Source organism: Microtus oregoni, unplaced genomic scaffold, assembly GCF_018167655.1.
Source record: "Microtus oregoni isolate MIOR12 unplaced genomic scaffold, Mior012 000073F_000, whole genome shotgun sequence".
Lineage (NCBI taxonomy): Eukaryota > Metazoa > Chordata > Mammalia > Rodentia > Cricetidae > Microtus > Microtus oregoni.
The window spans coordinates 3626820-3646740 of record NW_024543980.1 but is presented as its reverse complement, the minus strand read 5'-3'; the positions used below and the strand labels follow the sequence as shown (position 1 = coordinate 3646740).

Here is a 19921-nt window from a genome sequence, read left to right as displayed (position 1 = left end):
TCTACAGAGTGAGTTCCAGAACAGCCAGGTCTACACAGAGTAACCCTGTCTCGAAAAACTAAAACCCAAAAGATGAATAATGTCAAGTTGGTCATTTGACCGATAGAAAGCAAACAGGAGGTGTAGATTCCAAGTACAGACTAAATAAAAACAGGTTATTATAACAGAAGAGCCGTAAATTTGCTCTGAGGGAGGCTTCAGATTCGTCAGGTAACTTGGGAGACTGGTAAGTTTGGGTACAATAGGATCTAAACGTCTAAATCAGAAAAAGAAAAAGCAAGGTTGCAATTTGTTAACTTTTGCATCAGATTCCCAACTGAAAGACCTGACATGCTTTACGAATAATTTACCTTTGAGATATAACAAACATACATCAAAAAGTATAAAGTGTATTAATAGAAGGTATGATTGATGCTCACTTAACATTTTCTGTGACTATGCAGCCCCTGACAGATCAAGCCTAATATATTTCCAGCACTAGAGTTCTTGCCCAATCTATTCAGTAGTCATCTCAACTACATCATGAAGGTAACTAAATTGCCATTAAAACAACAACAAAATCTAATCAACTGCTTTAATCTGGTTTTACAATCCATATAAATAATATCATACAATAGGAACTCTAGTGTATATGTTCTTTCACAGGTTGTGTAATAAGTAGTTTCTTTGAATAGATTGAATGATAATTTACTTGTTTTCTGTTATATCTTTGCATAGTGTCCAGGATTTGGCTAAAATGAATAAAGCATATTTGAACATTATTGCTTGTGTTCTTTGGTTCACATTTTCATTCCCCAGTTCTGCAAACACAAAGTAAAGAGAGTATGGTACTTATGCTTAGATTGGAGTGTTGAGATTCAGTAGATAGAAGATGTTGACAGTTTTCCAAAATGGTTGTACCAATATAAATTCTACCAGTGGGGCATAAGAGTTCTGATTCCTTTGTACATTTTGAGCAATGCCCCCCCACCTCTCTCTCTCTCTCTCTCTCTCTCTCTCTCTCTCTCTCTCTCTCTCTCTCTCTCTCTCCCCCTCTCTCCCCCTCTCTCTCCCTCTCCCTCTCCCCCAGGCATGCTCTCATTGTATTTGTTCTTGCTGAGGAGCCTGGGGTATAATGCCTGAGCTGAAGTGATCCTCAGCTTCCGGAGCAGGAGACTATAGTCACACATCATCTTTTATAGTGAATTTTGCCTATTTTTGAGGAGGGAATTGAGGTATTTTTGTAGGCTTAAAAATACATACTTTAAAACTGTGATAAAATATATACATGCAATTAAGCTGTTTTTTCTAGTATATAGGTAATGACATTAGGTACAACACATTATTAAATAACTATCCATACTATGCATTACAAGAATTATTGTAAAAGCAAAACTCTGATAAACTGTAATGACTTATTCCCTCATGCTGTCATGGCAACCAACATTCTAGTTTCTGCTAAGAATTTGACACTGTAGGTGCTTTATGAGTAGAATATTCGCTTGTCCAGAGATTCTTGAGTGGTGCCACCTGGCTACTGAGAGTAACGCGGCTGTACACGTGAGGATACAGATGCTTCCTGAAGGCTCTGCACTCTGCACAAAGTAGAGTGACTGGAAGAATTGTATTTTTCATTTTTTAAGGAACTGCTTTACTGTTCATAGTGTTTAGACCATTTTACATTCCTAACAATAATGTGAAGGTTCTGATTTCTCCACAGCTTTACCAAAGCTTGTTATTTTCTGTTTTTTTTTCCCAGTAGTACTGATTCTAATTAGTATGAGGTGATCCTTGTGGGTTTAAAAACCATTTTTTTTTATTGAGTAGTGATGCTGAATGCTGTAGATGCCATTGATACTTGTATATCCTTTGTGAGTGCCTGTTAAAATCTTACCTTTTCTTTTTTTAAGGCGGTGGGTCAGGCTTGCTTTGTAGTTGGTATGTAGCTCAGGCTGGCCTCTGACTGGTCATTCTCTTACCACAGGCTCCCAAGTGCTGGGATTTAAGGCATGAAGTACCATGCCCAACTTTTTACTCACTTTGAATCCCTCTTATTTTATTGTAAGAAATAATCTGCTTTTGACTCCCTTGTCAGATGTATATATATATATATATATATATATATATATATATATATGTGTGTGTGTGTGTGTGTGTGTGTGTGTGTGTGTGTGTGTGTGTATTTATGGATTTGGTGATACACACCCACAATCCTATCACTTGGGAGCTGGGGGTAAGAAGATTGTTCGAGGACAGCCTGGGCCACTAGTGAGACCCTGCTTCAGAAAAAAAACAACAAACAAAAACCCCTCTTTCTCTAAACCTGGCTTGTCTTTTCGCTTTTTTGTTTTTGTTTTTTTGAGATGCCTTTTTATTCTTAACACGTCTTTTGGTATTTTTAAGAAAGTGTCCTCACTTTTTCCATTTGTGACTGCTGCCTTTTGTTCAAGCTAGGAAATCTTTCCCTGCTTCAGATTTTTTTTTTATTTTTAAATTTTATTTTTGAAACAGGGACTAACAGTCCTGCTTGAGCAGATCCTTCTGCCCTAGCTTCCTGAATGCTAGCTTTACAGCCACTCACTACCCTGATGGCCTTCTATTGCTTTTAAGGGAGCTCATTAGCTCCAGCCACCTGTGGTAGGAGGAGCTGGTTGCCAGCTGCCTGGGTCAGCTGGCAGACCATCAGGAAGAAATCTCTGTTTAATGTTGAGGTCGCTCTACATAGATGGCAATGAGGAGAGAGCGTTCTTTGATGAACAGTTGACAACCTTGTAAAGAGACAAGCTTGTCCCAGCACAGCGTGTTCCCATTATCAGCCCCTGCCACACAGGCTGCACCCCCTACGCCTGTGTTTTTTACTGGTATAACCGGGATCTGCTTTTGGAAAGGCTCTTTTTTTTAATTGCCGAGAGCACATGAAGATAATAAATTTGGTAGCTGCCATCTTAAGCTAGCTACAAAATTGTTTAGACCTGTATCTAAAATGCTTTAGGGGCTTGAGACTATTTGTCTACCTAATGAGATCTGAGTTTAAGCATGACGCATTTATATTTATGTAACTTATTCATACTGCTTAACAGTAACCCTATCTATCTATCTATCTATCTATCTATCTATCTATCTATCTATCTATCTATCTATCTATCTATCTCACTGTGACTATGTCATGAGAGGTCAGGCATGACGGTTTTCAGATTTTGCAACATTTCTGAGTATGGATTTACATTGATCAACTTATAAGCACATTACAAATATGTGCCCCAAGAACCAAAGCTGGTATGCATTGCTGTAGTAGGTGGGATAAAAGGGATTTAAAAAGTTGTATGTGCTTCCCTCCTTTCTTGGTTCACTGACTATATTTTTAATTCCAGTACTCATGAGGCAGAAACAGGAGGATTAGCTCAATTTTTATACCAGCCTGGTAGATGTATGAGGCCCTATCAAAAATCAAAATAAAACAATTTAAAATGATTAGTTCTTTGAAAAAGTGACAGATTCTGTCACTCATGTAGTCTTAATTATTGTCATTGATTCTTTGTTTAAGTACCAGTTACAGTTGGAGGAATCCACGGGAAAGACTGATAACTACAGGAGAAAATGGGTAAAGTGTATGCCTCAAGGCTTCCCGCTGTCCCCAATCATTATTACTGATACTTCCCTCAGGATTTTGTCATCCATTAGCTTTTTGTTTTCTGCATCTTTATCTTTTTCCTGAATGTTTTGCATTCACACCTTTGCTTTCATCTTTTGAACTTTCTCTTTTCCCAATGTTTAAGATAGCTCTCAATCTCAACACTAAAGGGAGGCAGATCAGATATTGGAGGCCAGCCTGGTCTGTGTTATGAGACCCTATTTTTTCGTTTTTGTTATTGTTTTTTTCCAGATGGTTTCTTTTGTTTGTTTGTTTTGTTTTGTTGTTTTTCGAGACAAGGTTTTTCTATAGCCTATCCTGGAACTCTGTACTCCAGGCTGGCCTTGAACTCATTTCTACCTGCCTCCCAAATGCTGGGAATAAAGGTATGAATCAACCAATGTCTGATTTTGACCCTATCTTTAAAACAAAACAAAATAATAAAATTTACTCAAACAACATAATAAGATACTGTAGGTCTTTATTTTCTACTGTCTATTTCTCTACTAATGGTCTGGATGTCGACCATTTATTAGTGGCCTCTTGTCTGTCTTTCTGAGAAAGTGCCACAAGTACCTTTGTAGGGAACATGGGCATTCCTTTCTAGTCTACTCTTCTGTTCATTTTCTTAAAATCAATCTATTTATTTATTTATTTATTTATTTATTATGTACACAGTGTTCAGCCTCCATGTTTGCCTGCAGGCCAGAAGAGGGCACCAGATCTCATTACAGATGGTTGTGAGCCACCATGTGGTTGCTGGGAATTGAACTCAGGACCTCCGGCAGAGCAATCAGTGCTCTTAACCTCTGAGCCATCTCTCCAGCCCCTCTTCTGTTTTTTAATTAATCTACTTACCATGCTTCTGGGGTTCCAAAGGAATAGAGCCTTGGTATGATTCCCTGTTCATACCATCACAGTCTATATTTAGTTGATTGTCAATTCTCCTGAACAAGTAAGTTTCTTGTCTCTGAAAGTCTCTTCTCTCCCGCATACTCACTGCCCCTTGAGAATGTAGTAATTGCTTTCCAAATGCCAAATGATCTCCCTGAATTGGACTCTGGGTCTAATCTGTCTTGCACTTATCAGCTTTCTTATAACAGATCTAATTATTCCATTTATTCCATATGGACAATTTGTAGCACCCAGTCTTACAAGAGGGATTCAAATTCCACAGCAAGATATAGACTATGTCCTTCTGTCCTAAATTATTTGCCATTCCTAGAACATTCCTTGAGTTCTTTCTTGTATCTCTGTTTTTGCTCTGTCCTCTCCTTTGTTTTCCTTTTCTTCTACTGGGGAAAGAACTCAGACTGTATGCTAGGTAAGTGTTCTACCACTGAGCTACTTACTTCCAAGGTCCATTCTCCTTGTCAAAATGTGTTTGGCTTATTAAAATCAGCTCAAATGTACCTTTTTTTTTTTTAAAAGTCAAGGTCTCACCTGGAACTAGCTAAGTAGCTCATCCTGGTCTTGAACACATCATCTTTCTGACATAATTCTAGATGTGTAATACTATGACCATTCTAGTGTGGCCTTTTTGTACCATTTGGCCGTCCTAAGTAGATCTTGTTAATGCTGCCTCTGTGTGTATAGGGGAAATGACTGGAATTGCAGGCACTGTTCTTTGCTAATCTTTATATTCCAAGTAACCACCTTCTCTGTCCTTGAAATATTGAAGATTTAATTAATGTTTATAAAGTGAAGTGATGAAGAATACATTATCTAAGCTAGGTTTTACTGCTTAACAAACTATCAAACTACCAAGTTTAATTGGTGATTTTTTTTTTTAAAACCACCATCCTTAGATCCTGATTTTAGCAGTACAAAATTTGGGTAGGCCAGGATTATTTGGAACTAAGTATATTTTCTGATGTTCACTTGTGACTTGAGTGGTTTGGAGGAGGGCTTTTCTTCTGGCCTTAACTACTTACTCTATAAGCTTTTTAGTTTGTGACCATGGAGCTCATGCTTGTTCACACTTTGTGGGGTGACCAGGTTGTAATGCAGTTTAGCCTCTGCATTAGTCTTTGTAATCAATGGCTTCTTTTTCCTGAGGGGAAGGAATGTTCACCACAGCAAGGGCACCCATAGAACCTGTTTTGCGTGGCTGAAAGAAAGCCGCTAGATCATAGGTAACCAAACACTCAGCAAACCTTGTTAGTGTCCTTTCACCTCAGTTAATCTTCTAGCCCGTGTGCATTCTTAAATCCCCCAAGGTCAGATCCAGCTGAGGGTGGGCAGGAGGGACTGTTTAATGGAGTCTTAGTTGAGGGTCAGGTTATTCCTTTTGTCATTACCATAGATTTGACTATCACTGTAACCTGCCTGTTTCATTGCCTTGAGTTTGAGACAAAGCTCTTTTGTAGGTCACCACAACAGTCTCTTCCTACATGATGGCAGTGGTCATGTTATGCCTTGAAGATTGCTATACCAAAGCAGTGGTCTCAACATTCTAGCTATAGCTGTAAGAAAATGCAGAGCTATTTGTCGATAGAGAACCAGGACTGAATTTTGTCAGGTTACCAGTTTAGTTGTATCATTCATGGTCTCTTATTTATCAAAGCCTTCCCTGAAGTTAAATATAAGAGACAACTAGTGAGTTTACTGAATGTAGGTGGTAGTTTCAGAAGGCACCTTTGCTAATATTGTATAGTTAACAGGCCTACTGTTGATTGCTACATAGTTTTAAGAATGCACATTTAAGATGGATTCGATGCTAATGGCTCTCCTATAATTTGAACACTACATTAGATGACACAGAGGCCGATTTGTATGTTTGTTATCCCTATTCCGGATTAATGATCTACATTAACTTTCATCCCCACTGTCAGTGCTGTGCCATTGTCAGTGTGGTGGGTTTCTAGGCACAGGTTTATCCGAGCCTGGCATCTGTGGCTCCTTATTGCTTGCCTACCCAGCAGCCCAGTTGTGTGTGCAGGAGGCGCTTGAATTGTATTTTGGCAATAGCAGCAAACCCCAAACTGGCAGGTATTTGACCAGGAAAGTGATAGTGAAGGAAAACAATGAAGTCTTTATAAATTTGCTTTAGAGGAACGGTTTGCTGGTTTCAGCCAATGTCAAAGCTTCAGGTTTGTTTAGGATAGAAAGGATAGATAATATCCCTTGGAACAGCTGTATAAAGTCAACTTCTGTGTGCACTGAGGGGCCAGCTTGTGCCTTAGTGACATGATACACATATAATGTGTGGTCATTGACTGTTCTTTCCTCTAGAATGGTAGAAATAATTTGACCAATGGAGCTCAAATGACAGTCCCAGACTCCACCTTTGTTTTTTGACATAGGTTTCTTTGCTGTGAAAACCAGGTGTATTTTATAGCTATTTCTAATGAATGAAAACATCACACACACACACACACCCAGGAGAAAGAAGGCTCACAGGTATTAAAAGTGACACTGGTCCTTGGCATTGCCATTTCTCACACAGGCCTTAGATTCTAATCTCCAAAGTCTCTTCTAATTCTGACAAATGCCAGTTTTAGTGCTGTGTTTTTTGTTTCCTGCCAGTCCTTTCAGTAATATGTCAACATAAAACTTACTGTGATTCAAAACATGGTTATAGGGTCTGGGGAGATAAACTTCGGGCAGTACAGTGCTTGTGCTAATACAATGACCTGAGTTTGATCACTAGAATGCATGAATGCGTGCATGCAAAAAGAAAGCCTCCCTGGGTGGTTGAGGCTCACACCTTTAATCTCAGCACTTGGGAGGCAGAGGCAGGTGGAGATCTGCGTGTTTGAGGCCAGTCTGGTCTACAAAGTAACTTCCACGACAGCCAAGGTTATTATAGAGAAACCCTGTCTCTATAAAACAAAAACCAAAACCAAACCAAAAGCTTGTCTCAAAGTCTAATTCCAGTGCCAGCATCGTAAATATTAGCTCTATTTTATTATATTTCTAATGCTTCTTATACTACCTCCATGTCTCAAGGAGCTATACTAGCTTCAGATCATGTCATCCTCTAGAACTGGCACCTTTGGACCTGTGATGGCAGAGCTTCTCCCTAAAACACTGGGGAGATTCACTGCTACCTTTTAGTAGCCTACTGACAACTTAAATGATTGATTCTTTCAGTTAGGCATGGACTTTGGGGGAACTACCCCTAAATAAAATATTTCTTTGGAAATCCAGTGCACACTGCTTTCTAGAAACTCCTAGCCTTATAACTCAGACCTTTTCTACTGAGCACCTGGCACTCTCCTATACTTCACTCTAGTATACCCCCCACCTTGCCTCCTTGTGTGTGCAAATAGGTCAAAGGGTTCTCCACCTTGTTTTGGTGACAGGGTTTCTTATTGGCCTAGAACTTGCTAAGTAGGCTAGGATGGCTAGTCATTGAGCCTCAGGGATCTGCTCCTTTCTACCTTAGTGATGGGAATATAAGCATGTACTACCATCATACAAGTTTTTTTTTAAAAAAAAAGCAGGGTTCTAGCAGTTGAGTTCATGTCCCCATGCTTGCAAAGCAGCACTTTACTGACTAAATTGTTTCCCTAATTCCATCACCTTAGCCTCTGTGTATACCATAAGGCTTCACTCATTCTCTTCCTTACTATGAGTTCTCCCTTTTCTTAGCAGACAGCAGTGTGAGCCTGACGTTCCCATATGCCCCAAAGGAAGGAAATGGGATTATCTGGTCACCTCAAAAGGGCTTCATTTTTTCTTTTGTCCTTTGTGTCTTTGAATACCTCAATTGTTGCATGTCAGTCAACCTCATGAGATTTTCCTGCGTACTGTCAGATGGGACATGCAGTTTCCTAATATGTATCATTTGCATGTTCTTATCTATCCTTGAAGTCTTCTGTTTAAACATTAAAAAGTTTGCAACTTTGTGATAAAATGTAAGTTTGGTGGTAAGCACCTGCTGGCTCATTACTATATTTCCAGAGGAGGAAAATGGGGATAGACAGTATGGTTTTCTTCAAAATATTTTCTTTAATATTTTTAGTTTCCTAGTTTTAATTTGTCTAGAATGGTGTTTGTAGGTAGAAGATTGGTAATGGAGGCTCTTTCAGCTGATGGATTCTTTCTTTGTATACACTTATTTCTCTTTGTGCTAAAATGAGGCATGAATCATTACAAGCCCTCCCATTTGTCAGGGGAATTTGCTCCAGCAAATTTGAGTACCATTAGCAGGCAGTGTACATGGTGTGAATGTGTGTAAAGCCAAGCACAAAACCCCCCACATTACTTACATTTGAACCACTTCATTGAGACAGGGTCCTGCTGTGCAGCACTGGATGGCCTCAAAATGGGTCTCCATTTTGAGACTGGGCACTTAGCCAGGTAAGTGCTCAGTGTTGACGAAGGCTTTGTGTTCCAGTTTTTTGCTCTGCTTCCCATCAGCCTTTTTTCCCTGAAAGAGGATGCTGCTGCTTCAAGTATACACACTCATACATTTATTGCTTTCTGAAGTAAATTCTGCAAAATGTTATTAGGTGACTTTAGTCAATTTGGTAAACATCCTAAGTTATCTTACATAAAGCAAGGTGATCTAGCCAAGATACTTTTAGACTGGCAGCCAGTGGTTTATTTAGCACCACATTGCCACACATGGGAGTAAAAATGCATTGTGTTAAACTGAGGACTGGAAGGACTTCTTGGCTTCCATTTTGACACACACTTCCTTGTAGGACAAGTGACTGGTAATTTCTAATCCTGTTTTCGGCCTTCAGATTTCATTGAACCATTTATCACTTGGAAATTAAGGTTGTTCTTAGATTTCAACAAAATATATTGTCAGTATCAAGTCAGAATGTTAGTATGCAAATTTTTAAAATTCATTTCAATTTTCTGTGACACCAATGGGAAACATGGCAGGGTATGTTAGTGTCTTGAGAAACAGAATAAGCCTAAACCAAAAGAAATAGTAATTATGAATTCAAACATTTGGATTCAAATCCTAGGCTTGTTATTTATCTATACTATAGGATTTTGGGCAAATCCTCTCACTTCTTTTTTACTTGATTGGGTGTTTTGCCAGCATATGTGTCTGTGCACCACATGTGTGTCTGGTGCCTGCAGAGGCCAGAAGAGGGGGTCAGAGTCTTTGGAAGTGGAATTAAAGACTCTTGTGAGCTGCCATGTGGGTGTTTGGGAATCAGACCTGGAAGAGCAACAAGTGCTCTTAACTGCTGTCCTAACTCAGCCCCTATCCTCCACTTTTAAAAACCTTAGTTTCTTCAGTTGAACAAAGGATAGACTAGTTATAAGTAGTCTTTCCTTTCAGTCTGCTTTGGGGATCAAGTAGAACCTCTTCATGTGTGAAGTCTCTTTGTAAACAGCTGTAAAAATCATCAATTATCATTAGGGTTAATGACACAGTCCTTGTCAGCACAGCCATCTGCTTGTTGTGGCTGTCACTGGCAAAAGCAAGATGTGAAAATGGCCCAAGGGTATTTCAATTATATACACCTTCACTTTCATTCACACCTCAAGTTTTTTGTTGTTTTTGTTTTGATGGTCCAGCTGACATGATTCAAATGACAAGCTGTCTCCTGGAAACCATTGAAGTAGAGGGCCAGAATGGATAGTGGGATCATATTAACCAGTTTACTCTTCAAAGATGCAAGTTTAGGAAGTCTGACTTACAGAGGTAGTAGCAATGACTGCTTCAAGGCAAGGCAACCTCTAAGGCACTTGTAGTTGAAACTCTGATTTTTGTAGTTAATTGTTTTTGTTTTGTTTAAAACATCATCTCTAGCTCAAGCTTGACTTAAACTCATGGTCCTCTCACCTCAGCATCCCAAGAGTTAGGATTTATTGGTATTCACAGGACTTGGTTTTGGTCATAGATCTCCCCCCCAATTCTTTGAAATGTTAAGTTTCTCTTTTCTACTTCATAGCTCTTTCCCCATTCTGATAATAGTACATCTTTCTCCTCAGAGATTGTCCTCCTCTTTTAAAAGACAATATCTTAGATATCATAAGTGGGCCCAGTATAATCATGAGGGTCTTTAAAAGTGGTTTGTGCTTTCACAGTCCTCCTGTCTTTTATAAGAATTGCTGAGAATCTTGAATTACCTTGATTATTAGCTCTAGTGAATGCTTCATTGACGTCCTTTCTCTAAGAGATATGATTACTTCTGTTTTCTGTGATATTAGCTACAATGAAAGAAAGCTATGAGTCGGGTGCTCTCTATAGTGCCTTGTTTAATGTGCTAAATGGGTCAAGAAGCAGACAGTAAATCTTTTTATGGATGAGGAAACAGTACAGAGTAGTTAGCTTCCACAAGGACATGCTGCTAGTAACCAATGACCCTGAGGCTTTATTGCACAATAAAGAGGAAACTTCTAAGGTATGTTTTTGAACTTTTGCCAATTTATAAGGTCTAAAACTATTTTACAAAGTGTCCCTCATTGCATTTTGAAAGTTGAAGACAACTGTGTATATAATTGAAACAGTGTGATTCTAACACACTCATAAGAAAGGATAAAATAAGATTAATTCCAGCAAAATCTTAATTTGTAATCTCTTACTTGTCTACATGTATATGTTATAGTTTCCCATTGCTGTAATCACAGTGATCTGCTCTTTGAATTTTACATTGTGTTTTCTTGCTTTATGAGGGGTCTTTCTCATCATTATCATGTAGCTCATAGGTTGTTTCTGAGTTTTATATTGTCAAGATAATGCTAAATAAACAGCTTTTGTCTGGGATAAACAATTTAGCAAAGGAAAAAGGGTATCAGAAAGGTCCAACTCAATTCAGGAAACTCAGTAGTTAAACTAATAATCTGCTACCTGGAGGGGATAAGATAATCTGAGACATTATTGAGTGATAACCTAGAGCATGGTGGCATGTGTCTGTAATATCAGCACTTAGAATGATAAAGCAGGAGGATGGCAAATTTGACGCAGGCTGAACTATGTAGAAAACTTGTCTCAAAATAATGAAGATTAAGGGTCCAGTAAGATGACTTAGCATTAAAGGTGCTGGCCATGCAAGCCTGGAGACTTTAGTTTGATACTCAGAACCCATGTAGAGGTAAAAGGAGAGAACCAATTCTACAAGGTTTATCCCTCTGACCTGTACATACATGTACACAACATGTGCTCACACACACATAAAATAATAAGAAGAAGGGGTCTGGTAAATGACTCATCAATAAGATGATTGCTATACAAACATGAAGACCTGATTTCAATCTCCAGTGTCCACATACAAGCTGGGTGTAGTGACACATACCTATGATGCCGGTACTGGAAAGGCAGACTAAAGATTGATCCCTGGAGCTTGCTAGCCAACCAGGTTAGCGGAATCTTCAAGCTTCTAAGTTCAGTGAAAGAAGGAAAGGGACTGAGGAAAACACTGAACATTAACCTCTGGCCTCTATATGCATGCTTGGTTGTGCAAACACACACACCTAATAATAGGTACACATACACAAAGTAACAAACACTAATCAGCTGTCCAGTTGGTTTGTGTTTTGAGGCAAGGTCTCAATGTGTTACCCCAGGCTGGCTTCAAGTTCCTGGGCATAAGCATTGTTTACCTCAGCTGTTTGCTCAGTAACATGGAGTACAGCACACTTGGTATGGGCTACCAGCCGGTTGGTTTTGAATCCAGATTTTGATCTTGAAATGGGACTCTGTCCACAGGTACTTGCTGCCTCTGAAATGGAGGAGACACTCTGTGGGAAGTGTGCACTTTGCCTGACACATTGTGATAGACAGACAGAGCTAGCAAATGTGAGTTCCCTCCAGAGAAGTAATTTTGCCCTGGAATTGAGTGTGCTATTTTGGTGCTGCTATTTGGATGAACCTTGACTTTTTTTTTTTTTTTTTTTTTTTAGGTTTTTTACCTCAAATGTACACAGTGCTGTGGATTTTCTAATCACAAAAGACAGGTTGAATTTGATGATTATATTCATAAAACTCATTTTTTGCTGTGTTTTTGGAGATGATCTATCGTCATACTGCTAAGCAAGCCCTCAGTCACTGAACTACACCTTCAGTATAAACCTTTCTACAAACTATGTATTTATTTGGGAACTGATCTAAAATCTCTGGCACCAAGTTCCAAGGACTGCTATCAAAATCCTAAATGCTGGGATGATGAAGACAGGCACATCCCTGCAACTGAATGGCCACACAGCCTAGCTGACTCCAGGTTCAGGGAGAGACCCTGTTTAAAAATACAGTGGAAAAGAACTGAGTAGGATACTTGGAGTTGAGCTTTGTTCCACATGCACACACACAGACATGTATACATACTTACACAAAAAAGAAAATATCGGGAATTTGTAAATAATAAGAAAATGACAAGTCTAAAATCAAGGTACTGATGGATCCTCTGCTGAGGCATGCTCTCTTTCTTGCTCCTTAGTTGGCGCCCTGTTACTTCATCACCACACTGCTAAAGACCAAAAGTGTCAACAGATGTCAGGAATAATGATAGCATTCATGATGGTGGTCCTAAACATCAGAAAGGCCCGCTTTTCAATTCTATTTTCATTTGAGTCAAAGTTTGGAGAGACACAGCTTTGAAATGATGTCAGATGATTGTTACATAGTCTCTGTTATTTAAAGTGTTTTTAATAAGCTTTTTTGTTACATTATTTTTTTTTGTATGGGGCCCATTTCAGAATGCATTTTTCTGCATTTTAACATCCTTAAGAACATCATGCATAGTAAGTCTGGATAGCATGCTTATAGGTGGTTCTTAGGAAACAATATTTTTGGTTTAGAAATTCAAACCTAGGCCCTGGATACACTCCCACAACATTTTCGTTTTGGATTTAAATAATTGCCTTTTTATAAACCTGTCTTGCTGTCAAGCCTTAGCTGGCTTGGAACTTGCTGTGTAGCCTAAGAAGATCTCAAAGTCATCCTCCTACCTTAACCACTCAGGCGTGGGAATTTCAGATGTGTCATTGCCTCTTTTAATGTGACCATAATAAATACTAGTAGTTAACATCATAAAAACTTGCTATGGGCAACCTTTAGAATTAGGCATAGTTGTAACAGTAAAAATTTAGAAGCAGTTTTTAAAAAAGCTTTTAAAAAGTGAATTCATGCTGGTGTTTGGTATTGCTTGTTTTACTGGAACACTTAAAAGAGCAGACTTAGCAGTCAAAGTAGCTTAACACATGATACTTGAGTCTTTGAAACAGATCTGTTCAGTGTTGAACTGCAAAATAAGGTTTTCCTTGTATTTGTTCTTTGTCTTTGATAGTAATCTTGTTATTGTTTTCTCTGTGTTGATCGTTGGTCAAGAGACTTGGCTCACTGACAGGACAGTGTGGACACTGAATGAATAAAACTTAAATTCTTTACAAATTTCCAGATACGCAGCCATCCTAAGGTTTCCGCTTGGTTTTAATACAAACTATGCTATATGGAGCCAAATGGGTATGTACTTGGAAGCAGCTATTCATGGTATTCTGTGCTGCAAGGTAGAGCTTCCCAGGTACCAATAGTATAGATAGGAAGTGGTCTGTAGGTGTGCATGTATGGTTGGGAAAAGAACTTTGTACATTTTGATTTTTTTTCTTTAGAACAGAGGCCACTTAATATTTTGCCAAATTATGTGTTTGTATAAAAGCCCTGACCATTGGTTAAATGACCTTTGCTGCTTTGTGCATCTGTTTCTTCCAACTAATGGATCCTTCTTATAGTCCTGAAGGTGATGTTCTTACCAGATACTGGCTTTATTGGACAAAGGTGTAATTTTATTAGTCAAATGTGTGTTGTTTTATTTTTTTTTTCTGAGTCACTAGGAATTGAAACTGAAGTTCATGTACATGTGAATACATAACTTCTTCCTGGTGTCATCCTAAAGACACTCTCAAAATCATGTAAAGATTATACTGTTTTTGTTTGTAACTGTTTTCGGGGAATTAATGGAGTTAGCTTCAATCTGGAGGACTGACGAGCTCATTTAGCAAGTTAACTGCTGGAGCCTTCTGTAGTTTTAGGATAGAGATGCCTTAAGAATTGACGTATCTGGGATACATATAGCCCAGATAGTACTTCAGAGACGTTCAGAACTGTGGCATTTGGCTAACCATTCCCATAATTTGAAGATATATTCATCTCTAGATGTTGCCAAGGATCCTAATGTTGTGAGCAGCTTGGAACAGATTTGTGTGCTTGCTCTGTGCAGAAACTCCTAGAAGAAATGAGTGGGAAATTATACCAGGGTAGGAAAAATATTGCTATAGTAACAACCTATTTTCTATAGGAAAAGAAATTGAAAAATAAAGCAAGAAGCAGTGACACTTAAAAAGAAATGATTTTTGCACAGAAAATGGAAAATAAGGGAAACAAAAGTCTTGTCTGACCCCTCCCTCCCTCCCTTTCTGAGACAGTGTCATAGCTCAGGCTAGCTTCAAACTAACTAGCTGAGGATGCCTTTGAATTCTTTAAATTTCCCTTTCTCCATTTCCAGAGTGATGGGATTATGTATATACACCACCATGACTGCTGTATGTGGTGCCATGGATGGAATCCAGGGTTCATGTCTGCCAAGCAAGCACTCTACCTACCAACTAAGTTTCAAGCCTCAGGCCCTGAGACTGCTTTTTGTTAAGTGTGATTTAAAATGTTGTCTTGAGTGATTTTTCCATTATTGGGTTTGAATAAAATCACTAGAGAAGTTGAAAAAAGCAATGACATTCCATTTCTCTTCATAATATGTCAGTTCCATAGTATGTTCTTCAGATGAAATTCAGCACTAATTGTATTGCTTTCATTCTCTATATAGGTGATGGAGATTTGAGCCTAGAGCTTCACACATGCAAGGCATGTGCCACTAAGCTATAACCTCAGGCCTCAAGTAGCCCTTGGTCATGAGTTTGTTTAAAACAAACAAGAAGCAACATGAATCTTGGGGTGTCTTTCACCTGAGTTTTATTTCTTTTTTTTGATAGGTTGGGGAGCCACATAATCCCTTTTGATTTTAAACTACATAAAATTATGCTTTTTGTTTGTGTGTGTGTCACTAAGGATTGGACTCTGGTCTTCATACAGTGCAAGGGCATTACCACTGGAGCTATGTGACTACCCCCTTCCTTTTCAATGTCATCCACTCCTAATGTTCTAATCTCATGACTGCAATTAGGTCCATCTAAGATTTTGTAGCCTGCTAAAAATACACTGCTCCTTGAATTTCTGATGATTTTACCACCAAGGTGGGTATGGGGTCTGTGTGTTTTGAAGTGCACTTTTAAATTGCCTGAGTCTTTATAGTGCACAGTCAGGATTAAGGTTCCTTCTGTACTCTTGCTGCTTAACGTCTAAAGTCTTTGCACTTTCCTAAGAGGCATATTCCACATGTTGTGATGAGGGTGTGTACACAGACATGTGGAGGCCAGAAGCTGAGGTTGTGTCTTCCTCGACTGTGCTCCATCTTATCTTTTGAGACACTATTTCTCACTGAACCTGGACCTGGCTTATGGGAACCACCCATGTCTGCCTCCCCAGTGCTGGGATTGCATTTTCCTGGTGCCATGTTCATCTTTTTACGTGGGTTATGACTTAGGTGAGAAGCTATTAACTGAATCATCTTCCTGCTCTGCTTGGTTTTCTTAGCGTCTATCATGAGGCTGCAGTCGTAGCATCTGGGACTTATCTATAAGCCTGGTGCCATTGATATAGATTGCTGAAAGAAAGGCTGATCTCAGTGAAGGGAACAGGATATCCCAGTCTCAAAATCTCCCCCTTCCCCAAAAACCCACTAATTGTGCCTTCGTATGTGATCTTTTCAGCAGAGTTCTTCAAAGGCTTGCAGAAAAATGGAAGCTGCCAGCCTTTTTAAAATTGAATAAATAAAGCACAGTTGAAAATGTATTACTCATGTAAGTAAGTGTGTGTGTGTTCAAGACTTATCAGGATAGAATGGCAAGCACTTCTACCTGCTGAGCCATCTCACCACCCCACCAACCTTTCTTAAGATTAGGCCTATAACTAGCAGGTTACTTTTGCTCTAATCATTTAAAGTTAGCAAAAGCATTTAATAGGGGATTACAGAAGGACACAAATACAAGGAGCCCTGGACTATTGTGCCTGGCTTTGGAGCTAAGCTTCTTTCCCCTTTTCTCTGAACTTTTGCTTAATTTCTCTTTTCCTTCTCATTCATTCTAAATACGTTTTTTTTTCTAGACTAATCTGCTACTTTCTTCATCCATTGGGTTCCTGAGGGTTTTTTTCCCCATTATTATTTTTGGTTAAGAAGTCTGTAGTGATGCACCTGGCTAAGGAAAGTTAGCTGCTAAGCTGACAGCGAGAGGCATTGGAGCTGTGAGGAGAGAGAAGTTGGGCCAGTAAAACCTACTGTTGTCTGGTCAATATGTAGTAGCTCACTTGAGGATGGTGGTCATAGCTACAGTCATTGAGATGACCATGCTGGTGTCTCACTGTCCAGAGTGCTTACTTGGTATTAAATAACTTAAAAAATGAGGTCAGTTTGACATTGAGAACTGAGAACTGTACGGAGAGGTCCTACTGTATCACATGGTGGGTGCGTTAAAGTTTCAAAGCACTTTTGTGTGCAGAAGAACCTGAGGAAAGATTTGATACAAGATAGATTAACTCATTCAACATAAAAAGCAAGGTTTCTTGTATACATCCCTGTTCATTCCTGTCCTCATTCAGTCCATGTCATGGTGACCTCCTCTTCTTTTCCTTTTATTTCTTCCCCTCATGTACTTCCATTGAAGTCATTTGTTCCTGCCATCAGTGGGTGACCGTGAACTCTTTTGTTCATTCTTGGTAATTGCTTTTCTTATTTTTTTATTATGGTGAGGTGACCTCTTTCCAGCAGGCAAGAAGGGAAGAGAAGAGGAGTTTGTTTAATTATCACATCCAGAAGTTACCTTGAGATTTAGATCTGTAAATTCTAAATCACCCAGCATGAAAAATAGTCCTCACTGAAGTAGAATGTACCGGTGGCTGCCTAGGTGCCTAATGGGTTGTAGTGATGACCAGAGTCATGTGGCTAGATTGGAAGAGCAAGGCAATGGAGTCTATTGTAGATGGGGTGCTGTAATGCAAAACTCAAAGAGCATGGATGTTAATTAGTGTTCTCACCACAAAAGTGCTACTAGCTGTATAAAGAAAGGCATTTGGCAACTAACTATAGTTAACCATTACACAGGATGTGTACTTTAGAACATGATGCTGTATAGGATAGATAACAGTTTTATCAGACAACTAAAAAATTAAGAAATAAGACATGTACATCATCCCCCTGATGAAGCTGTGCATACTCTAACCATTAAGTGAGGAAGCCTGAGATTTCTTTTGCTATTGATAGGAAGATGGAGAATTATTATTGTCGCCAACTCCTTACTCCTTAGTTTTGGCTTTTTTGAGACATTCTTGGATGTAATTATGGCCCAGGCTGGCCTTGAATTCTATAGTGTTTCTACCTCTGCCTCCTCAGTGGAGATGACACCAGAGTGGACTTTGCTCTTTCACTCAAGGCTCTTACTCAAGCACTGGAGTGCTGGCTATAAGCAGCAGAAATTGTCCCGAATTATTCTTGTCAGTAATTTAAACAGTATCTCTAGGGACACAACCTCCTTCCTCTTTGCAGCTTTGGGGTACACATGTTGCTCCTAATTTTTGAACTGTTTATCATATACTACTGTACTTTGGTGCTGGAGAGAACCAGCAGGGCCTTGTGCATGTCATCCAAGTGCTTGCCCAGTCACCCACATCCTCAGCATTTCATTTTGCATCCTTAAGCCTTGTTCTCCATGTCTCTGTCTTTATTCCTCAGACTCCTGGTAGTGTGATACACAATAGGCACCTCCTACAGCTTTTTCTTGTGCTAGTATCTCCACTGAAGGCTTTCCAGGGTAATACCATTATAGGCTTTTGTTTTTTTCTCTTGTACCTCTGGGGCCGAGCTCCATATTATTGGGAGTGGCAGCGGGTATTTCTTCATTGAGACAGAGCTGAAGTAGGAAAAATCATGGCATCCCCATATATACATATCAGAAAGCAATTTTACTTCGGTGTTTTGTCTTACAACATAATAAGGGGTGTACATATCACAAACTAAGCAAATACCCTTCCTGTCTTGTTCATGGCTTCACATAGTTAAATAAGTAATCTGGGTAAATGTTCTGGAGAGTGTGTTTGTGAATCTTAGAACCCCAATGCTAGGGATTCCCAGTCTACTGGGAAACTGACTTATTTTGTGATTTCTAGGCTATAGAAATGTGTACAACATTGCTGTGACGGGAGCAACAGCATAGAGCATGCCAAGATCTAGCAAGCAATTTGAAGTCTCAAGAGGAAGGCTTAGGTAAGTTTGCTTGGCTTTTTTGCTCCACTAGCTCTTGATTATTGTTCATAACAAGAGTGACTTGTGTAATTCAGAGAAATGCATGATGGATCAGTGTTCAGTGAAGAGGTGTGGTAGAGGGGGAACCCAGGCTTGAAGCAATGAAACAGTGGGAATGTGGCTAATAATGTTTGACTAACCCTCCCTCTCTCTGTCCACAAATGAATGATTTACTTTGCTGCCTTTGCTATAATAGCAACAGTGTTTACTTTCCAAGACTGTCTTGTGATGTATCCTTTTTCTAAAAGCCACATTTGATTGAGAATCCAAATCAGCATACCATGCATACCATTTGAGAAAAATGTCAGGCTTCTTCCTGCTGTAAAAATGTCATGTGTGCTTAAAATGACAAAGTTTGTCCCAAGCAGTAGTTTCATATGTTTTATAATGATTTGTTTTGAATCTTCAAAGCAACTTAATTCTTACTGTTTCATTTTCAAGAAGACATCAGCCAAATATCTTTGTCTTTTTGTTTTTTAATTTCAAAATGTTGAAATGCAGGTTTAGCAAATCTACAATGGAGAACAAAGGTGGTACTTTTTTGTCTTTTTTCTTTTACCATGACAGATAAATGTAAGGTCGATTTGTCATCTGAATGTACACTATAATCATGTTTCATGTTCACCTGGATGGGCCATGGATCTCAAAATGTTTTCACCTTGCAAAATCAAGTGTGCACTTTAAACAAAGCCCTTTCCCCCAATCTCCTAGCAACCACATTCTACTTTGTTTTTAAATGAGTGTCTACTTTAGATTTCTCGTTATAGTGGAATCATGCATATTTGTCTGCTTCTGTCTTGCTTGTTTTAATTGGCATGATGTCTTCCAGGTTCATCTGTTAGTTGAAAATGATGAAATTTCTGCCTTTTTAAGACTGAGTACAATCCCCCCACACTGTGTATGTGTATGTGATGTGTTCATGGGTGTGTACCCTCAACCACATTTTCTTCATTCATTTGTGAAGTTACTGCTGCTTTTTCTCAAATGTTCTTTT

The 19921-nt window shown here is 39.0% G+C and overlaps 1 long non-coding RNA gene across 4 annotated transcripts in view; it reads left to right on the top strand.

Annotated features, from left to right (window-relative positions):
- The window catches only part of LOC121441023, a 78969-nt gene that overhangs the window by 4258 nt on the left and 54790 nt on the right, over window positions 1-19921 (top strand). For 2 of the 4 annotated variants that reach the window (XR_005973420.1, XR_005973419.1), the window contains 2 exons: window positions 12428-12912; window positions 18792-18888. This is a non-coding gene — a long non-coding RNA (uncharacterized LOC121441023). Of the gene's footprint in view, window positions 1-12233; window positions 12324-12427; window positions 12913-18791; window positions 18889-19921 lie in introns of all 4 variants that reach the window. The other 2 variants (XR_005973418.1, XR_005973417.1) reach the window with 2 other exon arrangements.